The sequence below is a fragment of the Helobdella robusta genome (assembly GCF_000326865.2).
Source record: "Helobdella robusta unplaced genomic scaffold HELROscaffold_61, whole genome shotgun sequence".
Lineage (NCBI taxonomy): Eukaryota > Metazoa > Annelida > Clitellata > Rhynchobdellida > Glossiphoniidae > Helobdella > Helobdella robusta.
Genome location: NW_008705338.1, coordinates 244,860 through 255,110, shown reverse-complemented (window position 1 = coordinate 255,110; position 10,251 = coordinate 244,860). Strand labels below are relative to the sequence as shown.

General features: G+C 29.1%; 1 protein-coding gene across 1 annotated transcript in view; it reads left to right on the top strand.

Moving 5' to 3' along the window:
* HELRODRAFT_87910 (hypothetical protein) overlaps positions 1-10,251 on the top strand; it is a gene marked incomplete at both ends in the record, with an annotated part of 32,019 nt that overhangs the window by 9,306 nt on the left and 12,462 nt on the right. The window lies entirely within an intron of this gene.

The window sequence follows — 10,251 nt, the reverse complement described above, 5'->3', positions numbered from 1 at the left end:
TATTTTATTTTAATATATTAAAAAATACAACTAATTAACTATTAATAGAATTTATTTAAAATATATATTGCACTGATGATGACTTTACGTCGAAATAGATCTATATGCATAACTTTAATAATAATATAAAAAATAAACGATTATAAAAATGGGATCTTGCTTGATTAATTTTAACAATTAAAATCATAAACGATTATAAAATGGATTTCAACATTTTGAATAGACTTAATTGTAAAGAACTAGTTCAAAATATTAGAAAATCAACCATAAAACTTGTTAATGCTGAATCGTCGGTGGATTTTTTGAACAACTGTATAGAACTTGGTCTTCTTCCTAATATATATATATATATATATATATAATACATATAAACATATATAATATAAAAATATATTTAAAATTTATATATCGATAATAATTATATACAAATTGAAATATAAATGTTAAATGGGGAATGAACAGCCGAAAGAAACTGAAAATAATCAGATAAGAAAAAAAATTTTTTTTGTGAAAGTAAAGTTTTACATAATTTTGTTTTTATTTTTTAATTAAATGCATATTGAAATTTGAAGTAAAAAGTACAACTTTAACAGATAAAAAAATTAAATTAAAAAAAGAAGCACTTTCTATTTACAAAGTTCTTTTCGGTAAAAATCATGCCAAAATAAATACAATTTTTTTTAATCATTTTAACATTTAATTTAATTTGTATTGCATATTGTTTATAAACATATTGTTAATGTATTGAAAAAAATACATTGAACATAACCATTAATTTTATTTTGTTTTAATTGGAAAATTAATCTTAACAATTTAAAAAAAATTAATATGCTTTCCATGAGCGAGTCACTGACTTCAAAATTATGAATTTAACTACTACATTGCCAGATCAATATTAATGAAATGTGCTTTCAATAAATTTCAAACATTTGAACAATTCTTGTATGTTGTATGCAAAATTTTTTCATTTACATTATCTGTGAAATAATGTATATGTATAGTAGCATGTTTGTATTAGGTGGTATGTCATAATTAACATATTTTTACAATATCTAACATATTTGAACTAAGACGAAAATACAAGAGGTGTGACTGAATATATGCAATCTAGGTAAGACAGTTTACATATTTTTTTTTAATAAAACATTAAAAATGTGATATGTTTGATATAAGATGTCAACAACTGCTTTGACCATAATTTGGAGTGAAATAAGTTAGAAATATGGTTTGACATGTAACTAATCAGATGAATACATTTAAGATTAAATAAATAAAATAATAAAAATCACACTAATTATAAAAGAAGAAAAATGTAAGCATAGAGCTCCATCCAATCTATTCTAGCTGTTATAAATTCATAAAAATTATAGATCTGTTCAATGTCTGTCGTTGAAAAATATATCCTAAATAGAAGTATAATAATAAACACTAGAATGTTAATTAACCATCTATTCCACCTAATTTATCAATCAGTTCTTCATTTATCAGTTTCAATTTATCAAGTTTATTTATGATATATTTACATTTAATTTTATATTTTTGAATTCGTTGATAGTTCACATTAAATTTTTTTTTACTTCTGTTGATGTTTTTCAATTCATACTTTGCAGCAAGTTTACTAGGCGTTAAGTTGTACCTATGATCCTGAAATTATAATGAAGATTTAATAAATATGTTTGAAATACATTATAAAAAAAAACTTACTAATGCTATTCTTTTCTGATGACTGAATAACGTATAACTGTCAAACTTGCTTTTTTGGGAGTCACCATACTATTCTCCTATTTCAATGCAATTGATTATTTTTAGTAAAAATCATTAAATTTTAAAAAAGTGCCTACCAATAATGATGAATGTCAACTTCACTGGTTTTGTATGATGTATCAATGTCAATTTTGTTTGAAATCTAAGAAACCAAATATATCTATTAATATTATTAGGCTAATGATGCTAATCTTGTGATAAAAAGACCAATATAATAATTTAATTATACTCTAAATAAATATGTTGAAACGATAAATCTATCGGGCGTGCGGGCCGCACGCCGACCATGAACTTGTTAGACTGCTATAAGGCGTGCGTACAAAAAAATATGTTTAAAATTATTTTTCATGCCGAATATTATTTTAAAAAGTATTTGTAAAAATTTCCGTTACTTACAATTGAAAATAAATTAAAAAAAAAACTTTTATTTGCGCGTCGTAATACTATTATTTATTATCTTTGGCAAGAGTTCATTTTCCTTCTTCTTTCAATTGTGAGCGGCGAGGCTTTTGAAGATTCGCTTGATTTTTATTGTTTTGTTTGATATAATTAAATTAAATTAAATTGGTTATTTTATCACGCTAATTTGAAAAAATGAGTTCAGAGTCATTTAAGTTAGGAGATGGATTTGTGAATGCTGAAAAAGCCGTTGATGTGATAGAAAGTTTCCTTGTTGTGTGGTTGCACTGCAGCAGTTAATGTGGTATACTGCAAATATCGGAAGGTAGTAATAAAAATTAAATTGAAATATTTAATAATGATTAGTGATAATAAAATTTTGTTTATTGTTGTATGTTGCAAATGATAATAATACTTTAAAAAATTAAAATGAAGTTTTTAATAATGATTAATGGTAATTAAATTTTGTTTAATAGTTATCTGAAGAAACAGCCAAAAACTGGGTTCAGACGGATTGCATAGCATCAATTAACGATGATAAAGAAATAATTGATCCAAGATGCACAGACGACGAATTCGTAGTGTTAGTCTCACGCTTTACACCCTTCAAATGTATTCGCCCGCTCGTGATTCGCACGCCTTATAGCATCTTAACGTCGAATTCGACGTGCAGATGCCTCACGATTTATAATTTTAAGCGTCGTATTCACCCGCGAATCGCACGCCTTATAGCATCTCAACGTCGAATTCGCCGTGCGGCCTCACGCCTTATAGCATTAACACGTTCAATTCGCCGTGCGGATTTTTCACGCCTTATAGCATCTCAAAAACGTGTTCGCCGCCGCACGCCTTATAGCATCTCTGCGGCGTATTCGCCGTGCGATTCCGCACGCCTTATAGCACTGTCCGTGTTGAAATGTTATAAAAGATTTACATGTAATTATATAGATTCATTCGGCTAAACCTTAGGATGGCACTGGGAAATTCCATAAAATAGTAAACAAAGAGTTAAAAATAAATCCAGCTTAATTTGCGCCATTTAGCTCCTCCTCCTTTTTTAATATTTATGTTTATTAGATTACAAGACGAGAACAAGAAAAGATCTTTTTTCAATCATTTTCATTTATTAATTTTTAATTAATTTTCAATAATAGATATTTTAAAAATTTTAATTTGTTTTTCATTTCAATAATAATTATTTTAAAAAGAAAATGCTGATTTATTTTATTAATAAAATAAATTATGATCAATCAATCAATCAAATTAATTTTTATAGCGCCCTTTCCGTAATGTATGATGTTTCACTTTTAAATAACAACGCGTATGTTTCTGCCATTTTTTTTTCTGTCATTTTTCGTCTGGTTTTTCTGTCATTTTTTCGACATTTTGAATTTATCTGTAGTCATGAACTTTCCGGCCGTTAATAGTCTGTCATCAATGGAACTGACAAACGCCATAAATTCGAAACAAAAAGCAGTGGACTGGGCGATGCAACACGGATTGCTGTCGTCCGGAATGACATGCGTTTGTGGAAAAGTTATGCGTTTGTACAATTCCAAAAAAGCAGCAGACGAACAGATATGGCGTTGTACAAACCATACGGCCTGCAGCAAAACAAAATCAATTAGAAATGGTAGTTTTTATGGAAAATGTAAGTTACCAATGAGCACATGTATCATGGTTATTATTTTTTTATTCTTAACTTAAATTATATTTTATAAATATTAAATTTTAGAATGAAAAACAATAATCATTTTGTTCATTCAGTTGACATATTATTGGAGCATGGGGGACATCAGTCAGGCAGCGACAGCTTCGTTGCTACCAATAGATAAAAATAACACGTTGTCTGACTGGTTCAACCTCCATCGCCAACTCTGTACCGATTGGGTACGAGACAACCCAAAAATAATTGGTGGACCTGGTCGAATTGTCCAGATTGATGAGAGTCTGGTGTCCAGTAACAAAAGGACAAGGAATGGAAGGGCCAGGCCATTTCGGCAGCGTTGGGTTTTTGGCGGCATAGATAATGTTTCTAAAGAAGCCTTCTTAGAAGAGGTGGCTCAACGTGATGCGACCACTTTGCTGCCGATAATACAACGGCATGTTTTTCCCGGTAATGATTTTAACATTTTCTATTAACCTTTCCTATATTAACATTTTATCTAATTCTTATTCAGGCACGACAATATGGTCTGACAAGTGGGCCGCTTATGCGAATATTCCCAGAGTTACGGGACTGGCACACGACACTGTCAATCATCGATATGGCTTTGTTGCTCCAAATGGAGTGCATACTAATGCCATCGAGAATCTTTGGAAGTGTGCCAAAGATCAATTTAAACGGATGCATGGTACCTGCGATGATCTCGTATCTCGATGAGTTTATGTGGCAGCGCGGTATCAAGGACCGTGATGAGCGGTTTCAAAAAGCTCTTGAGCTCATCCGTACATATTACCCTGTTTAAACATTTAAATTAAATTTAATTGTTACTTTTTTTGTTGCGATTTAAATTGTAAGTAATTTTTATTTTCCATTTATTACGATAAAATAAAATCATTAACTTCTAAAAAAAAAGTGTTTTGGCTTGCACTCGTTAATTATAAAATTTTTAAATAACATTTTAAAGAGGACGAAAAAGTTAACCGCTTTAAACATCATTTATTATTTTACAAGACAAGAAAAATTAAAAATTGCGCATTTAAACATTTATTACATCAACAAATACAACGGTTATTATATTTATATTATTAATGAACATAAATATTAAAAAGGGGCGGAGCTAAATGGCGCAAATTAAGCTGGATTTATTTTTAACTCTTTGTTTACTATTTTATGGAATTTCTGTGCCATCCTGAGGTTTTGCCAATTCATTATATTAAAAAGATATGTATATAATTATTGATTTTAATGAAAAATTGATACATAAAAGATAAAATTAATAAAGTAGTAATATAACTAAAACCTTAGGATGGTACTGGGAAATTCCATAAAATAGTAAACAAAGAGTTAAAAATAAATCTAGCTTAATTTGCGCCATTTAGCTCCTCCCCCTTTTTAATAGCCGTTGTCTTTGTTGTAATGTAATCATGGATATATATATATATATGTATATATATGGATGTAATGAATGTTTAAAAGCGCAATTGCTGTATATATAGGAAAATATTGACTTAGTCAAGATGAACTTTGATGATTCATTCGGAATCGAAATATGGCCTTATTTGCAGCATAAATTCGAAAAATAAGTTTCTTTTGAATTTTAATAAACTAAACGTTCACCAAAAAACTTTAAGTGAGAAAAATCGAAAAAACGAACTACAAACATATTAACGCCAAACCTTCGGCAGAATTTATAGAATATTGTAAATATATATATATATATATATATATATATATATATATATATATATATATATATATTGGATTATGACTGTCAGAAATGCAATTATTGATGAAAATCCCAGCATTCTAATCTTTTATTCTAATATTTAGGCTTAAAACTAAAATCAATTTTGACTTATATAAAATATATAAATAATACTTCAAAATTTTACCTGTCAACATTTAGTTTGGCTTTTAGTTTTTGGTTACTATAGTCACACAATATTTTCAACTGTATTTAAAATTATAACACTGATGATGGCAATTTTTTTGAAAACACTTTTGTTGTAATTAAACTATTTAATTTTATTAGTTTTTGTTTTGTTTAATATTTTTCATTTTAATATGTTATTTTTAAGTAACTAGCTCTAAAATGAATATCATTAAATATTTTGTTAATTTAATTATAAACTTAATAATAAATTACACTAAATTATTAAAAAAAGAGAAAAATTTATATTAGTAAATAGAATTTAATAATAATTGTATATCCTATATTGTTATAAACCATGACTCTCGTAAGGGTCCATTCAATAATTATGTCCCGCTTTTTATGCAATTTTTTAACCCTCCCAACTCCCTGTCACATCTTGTCACACTTAGCTATTCCCCCCAATAATTATGTAACACACGACCAACCCTTATTCACAACCTGTAATCTATTATTAATATATTATAGATAACATCGTGACTTAAGTACAAAGTTTAAATCAGAATAAAAATGTCTCGTTACGATCCAGTTCATGCTCATGGCTAATTCTACAGTTCGATCCACACTGTTGCCAGATGTTGCTTCGTTGTAAGCAATGAAATGTGTGTATCATTGCCAGCATTGTCTACATTCAATCCTGTACACAAGAAAAGAATGTGTATTATTTCCTGTTGCTTAATATTAAAATTGAACAGTAAACGCCAGAAACTTGAATATTTACTATTTAGTGATGGTCCATACACATATCTTAATTTGTACGAGACATTTTTATTCTGATTTAGAACTTTGTACTTAGGTCATGATGTTATCGATTATCTATTAATAATAGATTATAGGTTGTAGAATTGGGGGAGGGTTGGTCGGTTGTGACAATTATTGGGAAGGTCAGCTGAGGGTGACGGGATGTGACTGGGAGGGGAGAGGGGTTAAAAAATTGTATACAAAGCGTGACACAATTATTAAATGGTAGCAGCATTGCTCTGCCTAAATATCGACCATTACTAGACTTGAAACGTTGGAACGTATCGGAACTTCGACAGCAAGTTAACTCCTCCCTCTCCTCCCGTCACACACAGTCACGTTAGACCCTCCGTCGCTCCCCCTAGCGTGTCATAATTTTTGAATGGACCTATGCTGGGTGTTTTAAATCAAGTCATATTCAATAAAGTTATTAAACAATTGTTTCAATGTATTGCGTCATGTGTAAACTAAATAAATAAATAAAGATGTTATCAATTACACGCAATTACGCCATGTCGTTTTTTTGTTAATAAAAACTTAAAAAATATCAAACGTAAGTGTTATTTGAGATAAAATAAAAACAATGAAACAATTTAATCTTTTTAATTAAAACAAACTGAGACGGCAATTGGAATTCTTCCTACCATTAAATTTAGAAACAGAGGAATCATCGATAATGAAAACACGTAAAAGTGTTATATTTAACGAAGTTGAAGATTGTAAAACTAATTAAATGAGCGTTAAGTATTCACTTTAAACAAACAAGGAATCAACAAAGTAGAGGCACAGTATATATATATTTGAGCATCTGGGCACATACGCAACATATCAATTTGTTCTATCATGCATAAAATGAACAAAAATTTTGGTTTTGAACTAAAGAAACTTGAAAATGATTAACGATCATCCTTTAGATAAAGTGAAAGGTTAAATTGGAAGTTAACTAACGCCGAACATATCAAAGAAATGTTATTTAAAAAAGAACCAGCCAACCAACCAACCAACCAATTAACCAACCAACCAACCAATCATTCAATCAATCAAATCAAATTTATTATAACTATAATCAATGATCGATTGACAACATTCAATATTTTCATTATTACATAAACCATCAGTCAATCAATAAATCAATCAATCGGTCGGTCGGTCTTCAAGTCACCCTCAAGCCAATGACCTGTTGATTTCTTGTTTTAGGAAGTTTTCACGATGATTCTTGTTTGTATTTTTTTAGTAATCTGGATTTTGTGTTTATATTTATTTATTTATTTATTAAATTACCGACTTAAGGGTTTGTGTTCATCAAACAATCAATCAATCATCCAATCAACCAATTAATCAATCAAATCAAACTAATTTTAACCATAATCATTAATTGATTGATAACATTCACTCCTTTCATTAAGACATAAACCATCAACAGACCACTTACCCACTTATATATATATATATATATATATATATATATATATTGGAACGAGGTTTTCTTTGATGCAAATATCGTTAAATATTTTTGCCAATTTTCATTAATTAATTTTTTAATAAGGATTTCGGCAACACGAAGCTGTTTTATTTCATATCTATTATCATTATGTGTCATCCTAGGCTTACAACGTTGTTTTGACATACAGTCATCATCAGAGCCTGGTTTTACGAAATATCAAAAATTGAATTATAATTTAAACATTAAAATCAAGAAATTTAATGAAAAGTACAAGAAATGAAATTATGACGTTGTAATTAGAAAATTAGAAATATGAAAATGTAAAATATGAGAAAATGTTACATTGTAATAATAAAATATTGTAATAAAACAATAAACGGTTTGTTTACACAATACACATAGTATTGAACGAATTCTACCGAATCGTTGGCATAAATCAATTTAAAGTTTGTCTTTTAAATTTTCCTTACTTAGAATTTTCTGGAAATTATTCAATTTGTTGAAAATAAAATTATCCAAGTTCATCATTAAAATTTAATTAAACAGTTGTTTCGTCATGCAGATAAGGGCTTATTTTAATTTTTCCTTATGTGACCTATTGCAATAATGTTTGGTCGGACTGCCTACCTATCTATTAGTCATGCAGTCAAAATCTTAATGAAAAGAGCCGTCAAAATCGATACTTGCTCTCATCGGATACAACACTTTGAGCCATTATTCAAATTAAAAATTTCAACTTTGAAAAGTTAACTATGTATTTGGCTGCAGTTTTTGTACAAGAACGTTGCGGCAATATTTAATGATTATATTTAATAATACGACAATATTTAATTACATCATGGATACTAGCAAACGACAACCACCAATAATCATTGGATATAAGACGATGACCAATATCCTGTTTCCACATATTAAATACAGAGGTCCAAGAGTTTGGAACTATATTATCAAAAGTGGTTTTTACTACAACTCAAATAATTAAACAATTTCAAGCAAAAACTGAAATTTTGATTTAAATTATATATATATGTATACATATATTTGTGAAATTGTGACAATTGCGATGATAATGATTGCGTCTTTGACGCCTGCCGCCTGTATATATCTATATATTTTAATAGACATTCTATGTATGTATATCTTGTTATTTGATATTCTATATATGCGATATATGCGACGCTGCTATGTGCTGTTTTGTATATAGGGAGTATAGCAATATATGGGACGCGTGCTACGTGCTGTTCTGAGTATAGAAAAGAGTATAAAAGGGAGTATAGAATTTTCTATGATATAGAAAGCATTATGTAGATAGGGTGGTAAAAACATATAAAAGGACGCGAGTTGAGATATAGATGGTCGGTCTTTTTTTTTTTATTATTTATTTCAGGTTTTGTTTTTAGCTTGGCTTCGTTCTGGTATCGCTTGATAGTTTGCCTGACAGTTATAGTATTAATAGATTGTTAATTTTGGATTTATCACTTGTTAATAAAGACAGAGGTTTTATTTTTACTATTTTGTTTTTATCGAATAAAAGAAGTGTACAATTGAAATTTGGCTCGGCTTAATTATTTCACCTAAAATAATTTATGTTGAAGAAGACTTGCTGATAGTTGACGAGGTCGGCGTCTCTAGTCAACAAGCAGGGCGCGAACAAACTTCCGCCCAGCCCGTGTTTTCAGACCTTGAGAGGGTCTATTGTAGTGGCGGATCCCGGCCAGGAAAGACTCCGCCGAGGTGAAGGCTCGGATGGATATTTGTATGCGGACGCGGTTAGGGTTTGTAGTTCGTTTTTTTCAATTTTTGTCACTAAAGTATTTTGGTGAACGTTTAGTTTATTAAAATTCAAAATAAACTTATTTTCCGAATTCATGTCACAAACATCGTATATGAATACGCGCTAAACGACGCATCACACACGAAGCATTTGATGAGTAGGGATCTTTTTGTCATATCGAATCGAACCTTATTCACTAGACCATCACGCCGCCTAATAAACATCGACAATAATTTCAAATATTATTTCTATGGAAAATAGCGACACGATAAACTTGTTAATTATCGTTTTATTTATTTAAAAATCAACAACTAATGTTAATCAATTATATAGATAAAAATTATCATTCAAAAACTATCGTTTTCCGAATCGCAATTCACTAACGTAGTGTATATCGCAAATATAATAACACTTCAAGTCAGATATCAAACATCGCATTCCAATATCAATCAATCATTATACGATATCTTGCACATACATGAATGTACAATATATTTTAATTAATTTATTTATTTTCTTACATCATTTGCACT